Source organism: Aulostomus chinensis, chromosome 9 (assembly GCF_037954235.1).
Source record: "Aulostomus chinensis isolate RoL2024-O1b breed Wild chromosome 9, RoL_Achi_v1.0, whole genome shotgun sequence".
Classification (NCBI taxonomy): Eukaryota; Metazoa; Chordata; class Actinopteri; order Syngnathiformes; family Aulostomidae; genus Aulostomus; species Aulostomus chinensis.
Genome location: NC_141328.1, coordinates 6,880,542 through 6,893,924, shown reverse-complemented (window position 1 = coordinate 6,893,924; position 13,383 = coordinate 6,880,542). Strand labels below are relative to the sequence as shown.

General features: G+C 38.5%; 1 protein-coding gene across 8 annotated transcripts in view; it reads left to right on the top strand.

Moving 5' to 3' along the window:
* The window catches only part of camta1a (calmodulin binding transcription activator 1a), a 306,871-nt gene that overhangs the window by 49,322 nt on the left and 244,166 nt on the right, over nucleotides 1-13,383 (top strand). The window contains exon 3 of one of the 8 annotated variants that reach the window (XM_086213433.1): nucleotides 8,279-8,354. The exons of the other annotated variants lie outside the window; for them this stretch is intronic. The gene's annotated coding sequence lies outside the window, so the exon portion shown is untranslated. The remainder of the gene's footprint in view (nucleotides 1-8,278; nucleotides 8,355-13,383) is intronic. 8 annotated transcript variants of the gene reach the window in all.

Below are 13,383 nucleotides of genomic sequence, written 5' to 3'. Positions count from 1 at the left end.
CAAGATGCTTGACTGCCCGTTTTGTTGGCATGTCGCTGCAAAATAAACAAAACAAAACATGTTCACATCAGAATTCCAGTGATATTTTCACATGGACATTTTTTTTTAATAATCTGTTCAAGTTTTTAACATTTGGAACTGACCAAAGACTTTCTGCTGGTATTTTGGGTGAAAGTACTGGTGACACAGCACTGCCTATCTGCATTCAGTATGATTAAAACATGACCTGGATTCTGTTGGAAGATGAATAATGCAAGCGAAATTGCTTGTGTAATGAATAAATGGCAAATAATCCCACTACAATTAACTCCCCTATATTCGCTATGCAAACCAGTCATGCTCCATCTACTCGGACAAGATGTCCAGCTGAGGTAAATCCAAAGCAGTCTTGTTCTGATGAACTAAGCATTGTTGCGGTTTCAGATGAATTGAGCGTGTCGATATGCTCCTCTGCCGTATTAATTGTTTGGTTATTTTTAGATTTGTGAAGAAACTACCCAGCTTGGGAGGTATTGAAAAGGTACAAATTATTGATTTTTATTGGGGTAAATTTATATTCCAAACTTGATAGTTGTTGTTTTTTTTTATTTAAATGTCGATTTTGGTTGATTCAATCAAGGCAATTTACACATCACTTATTTAACATTTAATCCAAACCCCAAGTTACTCGTAGATGGTAAACAAGTGGCCAGTGGTGCACATAAGCATTTTAGTGCTGGTAATTAAAATGCCTACCAACCCCTACTGGTATGGGAGCTCACTTGACTCATTAATGACATTGCTATCGTACATGCTAACTTTTTAGTTGCAAACAGGGAATAAAAGACTATTCAAATATATTTATTTGCATGGTATACTGCTTTAGACCCAATTGATATTTATTTCCCTTGCTCCTTTTCCAATATGGTATGGTTGGCTTGGCAGATTATTCCCCCCCCCCAAAAAAGCAATGTATTATTATTCACAATAAAATCAAAGTAGGCTAAATAGTAAGTTATTATTTTTTTCTGAGTTGCTGCCAAACACAGATTGTATAGATTGTGTGACATTTAATCGTAATAGCCTACATTTATTATAATTAATTTTGATTTCCCCTATGAACTGTCAAATTACAAGCGCATTTATGGCTAAAATTCAGTGGGGATACAACAGAGCTTTTGCCAGCTGTAAGATGTTTGGATAGGTCCACTTGTGATAATATCTACAGCAAACACAGTCATTAACCTCCTGGATTGAGGGGATTGCATCCTTTCCAAATTAGATTTTCCCCAGGCAAATTAGTCAGGAATATATCAGAAACTCATTTGAGCACGTTGTAAAAGGCCTATGATTTGTGTGAGATGAAATTCAAATCAGTATTTTCATGCTTAAATTTATTTTAAAGATATTTTTAAAAAAGAATAAATGTTCATTTTTTCCCTCCCATTTGTCTTCTTCAAGCCGTGCAGTGCTAAATACAAAACCTTCTCTCCTGCATCCCTCTTATTTGGCTTTGTGTGTTGTTGTCCAAAGCTGAGGCAGTTTTCTTTACACACAGAAAGAACAAAGCATGATTTAGAGAAGAGGGAGGGTAGCTCTAGTTGATATATGTGTGTTTTGCTTCATAGGTGAGAAGAATGATGAATGGATGAAGTCCACAGCCGCCATAATGGTACCCTTGTGTACCATGGCAGAGGGAAAAGAGGAAGGGTGTACTTGAGAGAATAGAAGTCAGCCTCTTCAATCAGGACTACCTAAAAGAATTCTTGACAATATATCCTTGTTGTGCTTTCATGATAAGCCTTCTGCTGGGGGATGGGAGTATGAGAACTGGAGGGTGGAAGGTGTGTGTGTGTGTGTGTGTGTGTGTTTGGGGGGGGCGTTACATGGCTTGTAAGTAAGGCGTTTTGTTACTGGAGGACTGAAGAAGTCTTGAAGAAATCCGTTTACTTGACCACAAATGCAGAGGAGTGGTTTCTGTTATTTGATAGAAAAAAAGCTTTTCAAACATGGTGATTGTGAAATGTTCTGTAGCCTTTGCATGTCAGTGATATGCTGAGGATATAGTCTAGCTTCTTTGGGTTTTTCTTTATAAGTCACACTTACTTCCGTTAAGTTGTCAAGCAAATTTAAGTGAACCGTGGAAATGTTGCGTAAAGAGAAAATACAAATTTGGTGTGTTTTCATCAAAGGATTTAGAACAAATAAACTAGACCAGGCGATGCATATTTAAACCAGAAGATGCCAATACTGGCAACATTACACAAGCAAAAACAGACAAACGTATTGAAGAATTGCTCTCAGTTGTGCAAGAGAATGATTGGGAATCACGAGGTGAAGTTTCACCAAGTCAAAACTAATTTGAACAAGGAGATTCTATCTCTCATTGTACAGATTTAACCTTTTTTGCCTTCAAAAGAGGCGAAAAACCAATTGCCATTCTGTGAATCGAGAGTTTCCATGAACTTTTCTGAAGCGATACAGATGTTGATGGAATCTCTTACTTTCTCTCATTTTACAACCAGATTTCTGGATTCTGTTTTTTCTCCACCTTGACCTTTAAAATCCTACTCAGATGACACTTACTAACTTAGATAATCTTACCAAGCAGGATGACACCTTTAGCTTTTACTGAATTATTTTAACAATCATATTGATTACCACGTGTTACACATCCCAGAGGAGGAATATGATTGACTTAACATTTAGCTCAAAGCCTCATCAAGCCTCATCACCAGCATGGGTGTCGAATCCTTGTCCTGTTAAAGGAAACGTAACTGTTTTGTGCACGTCAGAATGTGAATGTGCCTCGGTGTGCATGCTTTTCAAGACTCTTTGTCTGTCCGTGTGTTTGCTATTGTCCTGTCAGGTCATTTGTAGCTCAAGCTATTAATTCCACCCAGGCCTCTGCTCCTGTTGTGCCCTCATTTGCTGATATACTTGGTCTGTCATTAGTCTATGTGCCTACTCTGCATGTTGGAGTGAAGTATTGACATTGTCGAAGCACTGCTCATTGCTTCTGAACGTAAGCTTTGCTTTTACATATCAGGTGTCAAAAGTAAAAAGCTCTATTCATGAGCGTATTCACACCTCAGTGATGTGGCCGTTGTAGTCCCCTTGGACGACTGAGAGAAGAGGCACTTAGAGGGAGAGAGAGGAGAGTGAGCAGCAAGAAGCAGGAGCTGACCCAGCCATTTTGATGCATATGTTGCACAGAAATATTGACCAGCTCTTTAGTCTGTGCTTCCCTCAGGACTTGGTAATTGTCTGTCTGTGTTTCTATTGTTTAAACTAACTGCATTTTGGCAGTTCTTCTCCTCAAATCAGCGATGGAAACCATTGCGGAAGAATGATGGTGGATACTGGATGGTCCACGATCGTCTTCCTAGTATATGGATCAACAGAAGGGCAATTACAACTAACTACTACATTCTGAATATCTTAACTGCATTGCTCTTAAATGTGTTCAAATCGGACTTTTCTAATTAAGGCAGACGTTTGTTTTTTACCGCAATATCTATTTGGTTGTAAAGCATCGAGTACAAAGAAAGACTTGACGTTTGAATTTTTTGTTTTAATATGTGTGTGGATCAGTTCGATAATTTGGTGTACCTGCTCCAAGTATTCGCGTTACACTTTGTCGTCAGCTTTTTTGCACTCAAAGTCAGCAACTTTGATGCTTTCACACGTTGTGTTTATTCATCGACTAAACGCGACCATTTAGGGACACTGTAGAGCGTGCGATGCTTCCGATTCTTTCCTGCTTCATCCAGGTGTTTGTCTGTGGAAGGAGGGAACATGAACTGTGAAAAAAGCAATTATGTCACCATTGGCGTCGCTATTTTTCAAATCCCCCACACATTGATAATATCTGGGTTTCGTGAAAAATAAGAGCAAGTAAGCATAAAACAAAAGAGAACACGAGACGTGTTTATAATCTCAATGGAAATTACATTATGTAGATGTGTTCCATAATGTCTTCAAAACAGTTTGCAAAACAGTTTGTGTATGTCTAATCAACATTTTTCCAAAACAAAATAAAGTTGTGGCGCAGGGAAATGTTTTTTTTTTTTTTTTTTTTTTTTCGAGCTACTAAATTTAGATGTTCTTATGATTTGTTTATTCTCTTGTGGGTGAGCATGTTCAGATAGACTATAGAGAAATACCATTTACATAAACAAATACAAGAATAGATTACTGAAAATAAAGAAAACAAATCATGTACACCGTTATAATGATCTAAACAATGAAACAAGAAGGAAAATTCTTTTAGTTATTTAAAAGTATGTATATGAATAGGCATTTCTAACTACCTTTGCTGCGATACCTTATATACAACAATCTAATTATAATATGAATTTAAGTGAAATATTGTTGAGGACTAAACAAGAAAGGCACAAGAGACCTAATTAAAATTCAGTCCTGTTTATCCAGACTTAAATATCCGAAGGAAATAATCTCCTTTAACTTTACTGTGACTGCATTTAAAAGAAGAAATGAGAATAATGCAGTTTTCTCTTTCTCTGGATAACTACAAAACTGAAGTTCTAAACAGGTATTGAACTACAGAGAGCGAAGATGAACACACTAATGGGCAACGTATGAACTGAAAAAGGAGTGGGAAACCTACACGACATTAAATTTGAAAAGCATTTAACGTGTTAACTTCATAAATTGTGAAAAGTTAAGCTTTCTCGTTTTGAATTCACATGTAATGAGTCATTCATGATCAAGATGAATATCCGTGCCACTGTTTCACTAATAAATGACAACTTTTTCGGATGTATAAGTCGGATATGCAAAGGACATGCAAAGGAGAACGGAGGAAGACAACGTGATCATAATTTCAGTGCTTGCTCTGCAGGGGTTCTCAGGAAAGGGAAAAAAGTTTTCCAGTGTGAGCTCATCTTAAAGAAATGAGCCACTTTAAAGGTTGTCATAACAACAAAGCTATGCTAAAGAGATGTGTGCAACCAGCGCTAGCACACAATAAACACTAATGCTGCATTATCAGGCCTTTGAAAACTGCAATAAAGTAGCTAAGGACAGCCCAAAGGCTACAGCAAATGAAGGAATTAGAAGTATTTCAATAACCAAGTATAGTGTCATCTCACTGTGAGTAAAGGGAGAGTGCGAAGTTTGTTGGCTCGGCACTTTACACATGAAAGGAACGTATGTCAATATCAGCTACATTTTCTCTACTGACAGCTGTTCCTTCACTAAAGATCCATGGACTGAGTCGGGTTATCACTGCTTTCATCCACCACGTTGACTTCAATGTGATCTAGTAATAATTGCAGTATTGAATAGGCCTTAATGTACACGCATGCTGTGAGCCCGGATGTTTATTTTTATTTTTTTCATCCTATATCGGTATTGGAACCTGTTCTGAAAGCAGACACCTTCAATTTGTAGATGCAAAATATTGCAATTCTGGTCTTTTGATGACTTGCATCTAATTTGGAATTAGCATATCCCAGTGAAGTGTACTGTAATTTGTCTTTGATGATTGGTTCATCTGTAATAGATGGGGGATTGCCTGAGCTCCCAACTGACCCCTCTCTCGCTCTCTCTCCCTCTCTCTCTCTCTCTCTCTCTCTCTCTCCCCTCTTCCCTCTGCTGGAGAGGCACACCGGTTCTTTGAAATGTGCTTTGACCATCAGAGCAGTGAGAGAGCACTAATATTTTACTGACCTGAAATGAAAGGGATTAGGTGCAAAAACCCTCTGAAAAAGGCTATCTCGATTTACAGGTGATGTTTTCTTGTTGATGTTTCTTTTTCATCCTTAAAAAAAAGGGGAAAAAAAGAAGAGACTTGGATATAATCAAAAGACGTATTCCAAAGCGTAAAGCTTTAGGCTTTGAAGCTTTTCAGCTGTTTTGTTGGGAGAGGCGCGACGTTGGATGTCTGCATTCAGAGCATCCGAGAATCGCTGTCATCATCCTCCTTCCACCTCCCCTTCCCCTCACTTTAGTTTCACCACAGAAGAGATACAAATGCCAGATAATGAATGAGTAGACAACAGAGACTGTTGAAATAGGACTATTTCAATTTCACAACCAAGAGCCACATAGATTGCTTTTGTTTTATTGTGAGTATACGTGACATGAGAACTTTGCAATTATTTGCACAATTAGTTGTAATTATGGTATAAGCATTTATCTTGTATGCCTAAGACCTTCCAGTGTGTATTCTGCAGGGGGAGTATAGGAAGAATTAGTATAGATTGTTTTCTCCAAAAAGTGCTGCTTGTTTGGTTGATGGCAATTAGCAGCTAATACCTGTGAGATCTCCTGTCTGCTCAAACCTGTTGTTTTCTGTTCCGCAGTGATGACACAATTAATGATGGGTGGAGAGCAGCGGCAGGACCAGGGTTTACTCAAGGCGCTGTGTCGTTGCTGGGTTGTATCGTTCTCTGGTTGTTCCCCTGTCTTAGTGACACAAAGATTATGATGATATGACATTCGCCCTGCTGTATCTTAGGTCGTGGAACTAATCACACCCAGATGCAGATGCCTTCCGTTGTCTCTCCTGGGTGTTTTTCTTCTCTTTTTAGTGTAAATTTGAGCAGCTATTTTCTGACTTAGTCTCTGTCCCATGCCAAACGGTCTTTTTATTTTTCATCATAGTCCTCTAACAACAGGTTTAGTTTGACTACAAATCTGAGCGTTTTAGTCTCATTTCAGTCAAAAAAACCCAAACTGTAGCGGATAAAAATTGACATTCATTACTTTGTGGTGACCCTAAATGTGCCTTTTAAGGTCTCTTGGACAGCTGATTTAGATTAAGCTGTCGCCTTAGAAGAAAAATTGTACATCAAGTTTATTCACATTTGAGTAAATTCACCATTGTTGATTTCAGTTGATGTGATGTAGAACTTCCGGTCCCATTGTATTCATTATTTATTGTTAGGTTTTGTTTCGTTTTAGTCTACAAAATCTGAAAAAAGTAAAGTCAACCAACATTTTTATTCTGGTTTGTTTTTTGGTTTTTTTTGATGAAATTAATATTATAATCATTGATTAATCTCAAATATATTTTTGTTTTACATTTTAAGTGATACAACTAATAAAGCTTGGTTTTCCAGTGTAAGCTTGTTTTGAATAATACAGCTCTTTTTTTTTTTTTTAAATTGTTACATGTCTGCTATATCGCCTTATGTCCAAATATGTCGCGAGGATTGTCTGGAGCCCAATATTAGTATCTCATGCATACAATTAATTAATTTTCCTTTTGTTTCTAAATCCATTCATACTATTTTTTTCTCTCACAAATGTGACAGTGTAACACTCAGATGCTCTGTAATTGATTTTTAGATGAAGGATTTAATATTTGAAAAACTCAAGAAGCGTTTTAGTTTCTATTACAAAGGCATTCATCAGCCTTAGATGAGATGAGCGTTTTGAAGGATGGCTCCTCTGTAAAATTTGCAGCTGTGATATTATAATAATAATTATTATTATTATTCTTTGAGTGATATTGACTAAACCCAACCGACAATACTTTCAGAGATGGAGGATTTTGTTCAGGAAGCAAAAGCAAAAAAAAAAAAAAACTTCAGAGAAGCAAATTTGAATGATATTATTTTTCCGTATTCGGTTTTTACTCAGAAAAACAATGTCAAATAAATAAATAAATGTGAAGAATTTTGTGCAGACTGGAATAGATATATTTATATGTACTTTCTGCTGCAACTGCACAGCCATTTGTGTAGTTTTTCTTCATTTGGCAAAGAGTAATGTCTGGTTTCTTGGATGTGCTAGAACCTCACAGAGTGTTTTCTATGCTACTACAGGATTCCCTTTTTTTTGATTGAGCAAAAAAATCAAGCACACTCGTCTTTGTTTTACTAGTGTCTGCGCTGTTTGAAAGCTTCAGATTCGCTTTGTGTGTAAGCGTGGGAGTGGGGGAGGGCATGAAAGCATGAAACATAAAGCGTGAGTGATGTGTTAGCAGTGCATTGGTGTCTTGCTAAGTCTACCTAATTTTGCTGAGAGGTTTTGAAATGAGCAAACACTTAGTTTATGGTCTCTGTGCTGTTACAGGATGATAAAAAGATACATTCTATTGTTTAAAAGGCTGGAATAAGTGTGTCTGTGATTCACTAAACCCTGAAATAGCCCACCACCACTTAAGGAAACTGAGCTTCTCCGGTTCGTTCACTGCTGTGAATCAGCGCTTACTACAGCATTGTGTCACATTAATATTTGAGTGCTACATATTGTCAAGTAGATGTAGGACTTAAACAGCACTTACAGTGAAGTGTACTTACATCAACTCCTTGTTTATTTCTTCCAGAGACATCCACGCAGTCGCCGTAATGGTTTCCGTGTTTATATTGAACTTGACCTCTGACCCCTGACCTCCTGCATTGGTAATCATTTCACTTTTTATTTGGAGCATTATTATTAATTTGACCCTTTTGCCATTATGCATCACAGTCTTTGCCATTATCTTTCTGTTGTCCGGCTTTCCTCCTCTATTTCCTTTCCTTTTTGTTTACTCTTGCAATTGTTGTGCTCTGTTACTTTCACTGTCCTTGAGCCATTAACCTTTTACTAATAAACTGTTAATTGTGTTTGCTAAGACTTCTTGTTTCTTCAATACGCCCTCATTTCTTTTCATCATTTGTATATGATGAAAAATTCCACCATTTTCTCACTGATTTTCTCTATTATTCCTATTTGGTACATCACGCACTGCAGTGTCTATCACCGTTTCCCTCTTCCTCTCTTTTTGTATGTGTGTGGGTGGGTGTAATGTTTGAAAGTGACAACACAGGGAAACTAAAGACAGACAGAGGAAATATGGCACAGCAATGCAGTGCAGCATTACATCCCTTGTGCACGTTATGCCATTATTTCCTGAAATATAAACCAAACACCCACCAGGCAAGCAACTCGTCTTTTTTTTGGCATTTTTTCCCCCAAAAACCTGATCCTGGGAGATGGTAGACAGTAGACCAGTGAGAGTGGCAGGGCCAGGGCTAGACGTTAGGAGAGCTGGCAGCAGGAGGGAGAAAGGAGTCCCAAGGTTGCAACCCAGAGCAGTAGACTTGCTTGTCTCAGCAGAGTAAACATCACCCCTCGTCTGCACACAGTAATGACTAACAGAGGAGGACGTGCACAGAAACACTATCAGGACTACTACCTTGTCCCGCCAGACCCCACGCATGCCATTCCTATCATCTTCCAGCCTTTGCATTCCTAAAAACAAGCAGAGAGTTACCACCCTGAGCGACACTCTGGGCTAAGGTATTATTAAAGGTGTTGTGCATCTGCCCTTATTTGTTTAAAAGGCTCTGAGGACCACCTGCCTTAGCCAGAGACAAGATGGAAAACACTTGTGTTTTGGTTGTGTAGTCACCTTCCTTGGGCTTGTTTTCCATGAGATACAGTTGAATATATGAATGCACTGACTTCTCAGACCCCAATTGGGAGCAGTGGAAATGCAGCATAACAACAGGAAATTATGATTGATTGGGAGCATCTTGAGATCTGACCTCCAGTTGTTTGACTGATTTTCTATTAATTGGTTGTCGTCTCCCACTTGACACCATCAAATCTTCGCGCTGGAGGTGAGACTGATGAAATGGTTCCATATCACTACAAGTATGATAAGACACTCCGCCTTGGAAAGATTTTAAAGTGTAATTGCAATCACAAAGCAGTCGTCACATTATTGTCCTCGTGTTAATGAAGAAATATGAAGAAGTGGTATAATTGCACATTATCTTGTTTATCAGTCGTATTTCAACAAAACATGCCAGTGTCTTTTACTCACATAAATCATATTTTTACATCTGAATTTATTGAACGTGTGGCACGTGTTAAACAACACACCTTGACAAAGTGCAATTAAAACGTCAGGAAATAATTTAAGGGACTAAATGTGTGGTTATATCTTCCACTGGAACTAATTACATATTCAGCACCACTTTTATAGGTGTACTCAGTCATGTTGGAGAAAGGTTATTGATTTTCAACAGCCAAACAAACACACCCCTCCCTTCAGTGCCAAGGCAACGATACTAACAATTTTTTTTACAAACAATCCGACATGTCTTGGTCAGAAACAGAATCCAACTGTACTTTTTGCCTCACTGAGACGTTACACTTTGTTTTAACTTACTTCATGTTTGAAAAGGATGTTTGTTTGATGTTATATCCGCTTCGGCAAAGAGAGCAGAATGTAACTGTTGAATCTGTGTAATCTTGTCTAAAAGGCAAGTGCATACCTTCAACAATGATTGGACAGGTGTGAAGGATAAACAGTACAAAAAGAGTCCAACATGTTATAAATTCAAATACTTGCAAGGGCAGCGCGCAGGATTCTTCTCCTCGACTGCTATCTGCTTCTATTCAAACACCAGGTGCATGGATGTGGGGCCCATTCTTAGTATACATGGGTAGAAGTTTCAGTCGTCCAAAACACCTGCATGATAACAACAGTATCACAATACAGCAATTCATCTGCACAATTTTGTCTGTAACCGGAATAAAAAAAGTAAAAGGCAAGTCAAGTAAAAAGGCAAAAAGCTGGGAATGTGTATTTAATCATCGTGATAGATTGCGAGTCTCACAGAATTTGACTCCACTTTGTAGTGTATGAGTAGAATATTGTGATATTTTTTTTCTGAGTCAAAGGATAGATGACAAAAAAGTCTTTTAAAATCTTTCCATGGAGCCCTAAGCTACCGCGTTCCTCTCCACCATGGTCGTGTTACGACACAGCAAATTGAAATATTTGTTTACCACATCAAAAGGGTCATTCCCTTCGTATTAGTTACATTTCATTACATCATTCCAGAGCCGGATGTAGAGTAATGCTAGGAGATGCTGTACATCGAATTGTACAGGAAGTGGATTGTACGTACATACGGATAACAGATTACAACTGCTGACTATATCGTTAAATGATGCAGGTTTACTACAGTACATCAGAACCATCTGTTGTCCTTTTACTTCAGCTTCAACTTTAACTTTATTGTGCCCAAAAGGAAAATTTGAATTGCTTCGAGAAAAAAAAAGATGCACGCAAGCTCAAACATACATAAAAAATAATAAGATACATAAAACATATGACATCAATATACAGAGCATATGCTTAAACCTGCCCTCAAACGCATTCGTTTCGATTTCATGATTCTTACACGGGCATACAGTGATAAGGAAAAATAACAAAAAACAAGAAATACACCTTTACTGCTATTTTCACCATCTCATTCATTTGATAACAGTTCAATGGCTAGTAATGCATGAAGTAAAGGCAGTGCTTCGCCCGTACCAGCATCCATCTGAGGTGCTTCCAATTACGAGGGCTCTGCAGTTCTGCATGTAGTAAAATACACAAACACAGACAAATTTCACTTGGGCTGCATTTTATTTATCCAGCACATTTTACTGCAGAAACATTAGTTATACCCTGCTTAACAAAGGCATCTTGTACTTTTGTTTTATATCGGGGGCAAAGTTGCTTGTGGAGTTTGGTGTTTGTTCAGTGGAGACATTTAGAAAAGAATGGGTGTGATCTACAGCGAGGGGGACACGTTATTTGCAGCTCAAGGGTGTATCAAAATAAAATCCTCAATGCGAAAGAAGGTCTGTGCCAAAGCTTGCCACTCATGAGCAGGATTCATCATCCAGCTACATGAAAGGTAGTGAGTTGAAAAGGTTGAGGACATAGTTGTAATACAAAGAGAGACACGGCCCTGAAATTTGCATGGCAGGGAGGAGCCGGTGCTGCCTGAGACTCAGTGAAGACGAGTGTTTGCTATGCCTGGCGATGTGCGAGACACAGTGAGCAGAAGATTATTGTTAGCACGCTGAGAAAAGATCATGAATTCCAATGATTCCCCAAAGCATAGGCCGAAATGTTCCTGAAACTATGCCTTTACGCTCTCTATCCATGTATGTAACTGCAATTGCTGTCAGCAAAGATGATTTTAGGTCGAAAGGAGTTAATGGTGCCCCCCCCCACCCCCATCCCCCTACCCACCATACACTGATTCAACATCTGATAATGAGGAGGAAATGCTTTTTTCAGTTAAAACCACAATCCATGTTTGAGGAAGAAAATAGAAGACAGCCAAACCCGGTATACTATGCAACAAGCTATAGAAAAAAGGGAGAGAAAAAAATGACGTTGAAAAATTCATCCTTTAGAGCCTGTTTAATATGTGTTAAGGCGTAGCTGCTGAGACTTCTGAGCTCCAGTAATTTCAACACATCAAAGACATGCCTCCTCCCCAAGCTGGTGTAGTCTTAAGAAGAACTCATCATATTCAATCACACATTCACACAGGGATCTTGTGAAGAATACCTCCAACCCTGTAATTTAGTTCAATAAAACCAAACTAATAGGTGCTGGTCAATACTAAAACCAAGCACGGTGCTGTGATGCTGATTGTAGCTGGTAGTCCTTGTCCCATGTTGACCTGTTTTCTTAACTCCACTGCTGTATTTCACTGCCTGATTAGATGTCACTCAATTAAAAGCACATTTCTTCGGGGTGAGCAGGCTCCCTTAGTTGCCATGGATCCCATGCGAAAGGTACCAGAGCTGCGTACTGTGTGTCCCAGAGCACCTTAATGAAATATCCACGCTGTTACAGCAGAAATACACAGACAACCCAAACTTTCACACCCAATCAATGAGAGCTGTGTGGTTGACTTTTTTTATGTTGCAAAATTAAAAAGGATGTGCCTAGTAATTCACAGAGGACTCACCCATTTTATAGTCAGCTATGAGAAGCAGTAGGATTAATAGACCTCTCCTAATATGCCTCGCATTGGTGGTCCCTGAACACCCTGATCAGGTAAGGCCCAGTGAAGCAAAGATCATTTATAAGTGGTTCATTATTTTACCTTCAGATTCCTCTGTCTGGCATTGATTTAATAAACACTGATGTATCTCCTTGTAGAAGAGAAGTGCCATTTTTCATTTCCCAGATTTGCTATCTTTGTTATCGCAGTTATCAGTCGAGCTCTGGCATTTCAGCAGTATTGCGCACCCAATCTCAGCTGTGCAGGGGGAATGGGTACAGGAAAAGAGTGCAATTCTTCTACAGCACGTTGTTTTCTTTTAATATGTACAGAAAGATTGTAGAATACTTTTTTCTAATCTGTCTGAGATTAACAGTTTATTTAATCAAGTCCTGCCAAAATGCTCTGTTCAACAACACGCGACGTCAATAGGGAGCACAATAATTAATGATCTATCAATGTTTTCTGATGATTAATGTATTTGTTTTTGTAGTTTGATGGACCCGTGAACTGTGTAAAATAGACAGGGAGCCTTCCATTGTGTATTCCCTGTGGCGAACGCAGGCGTTGAAGAACACAACAAAACAAAAAAAAAAGAAAGCACAGTGAAGTGATGAGAAAGAAAAAGGGAAAAACTGTC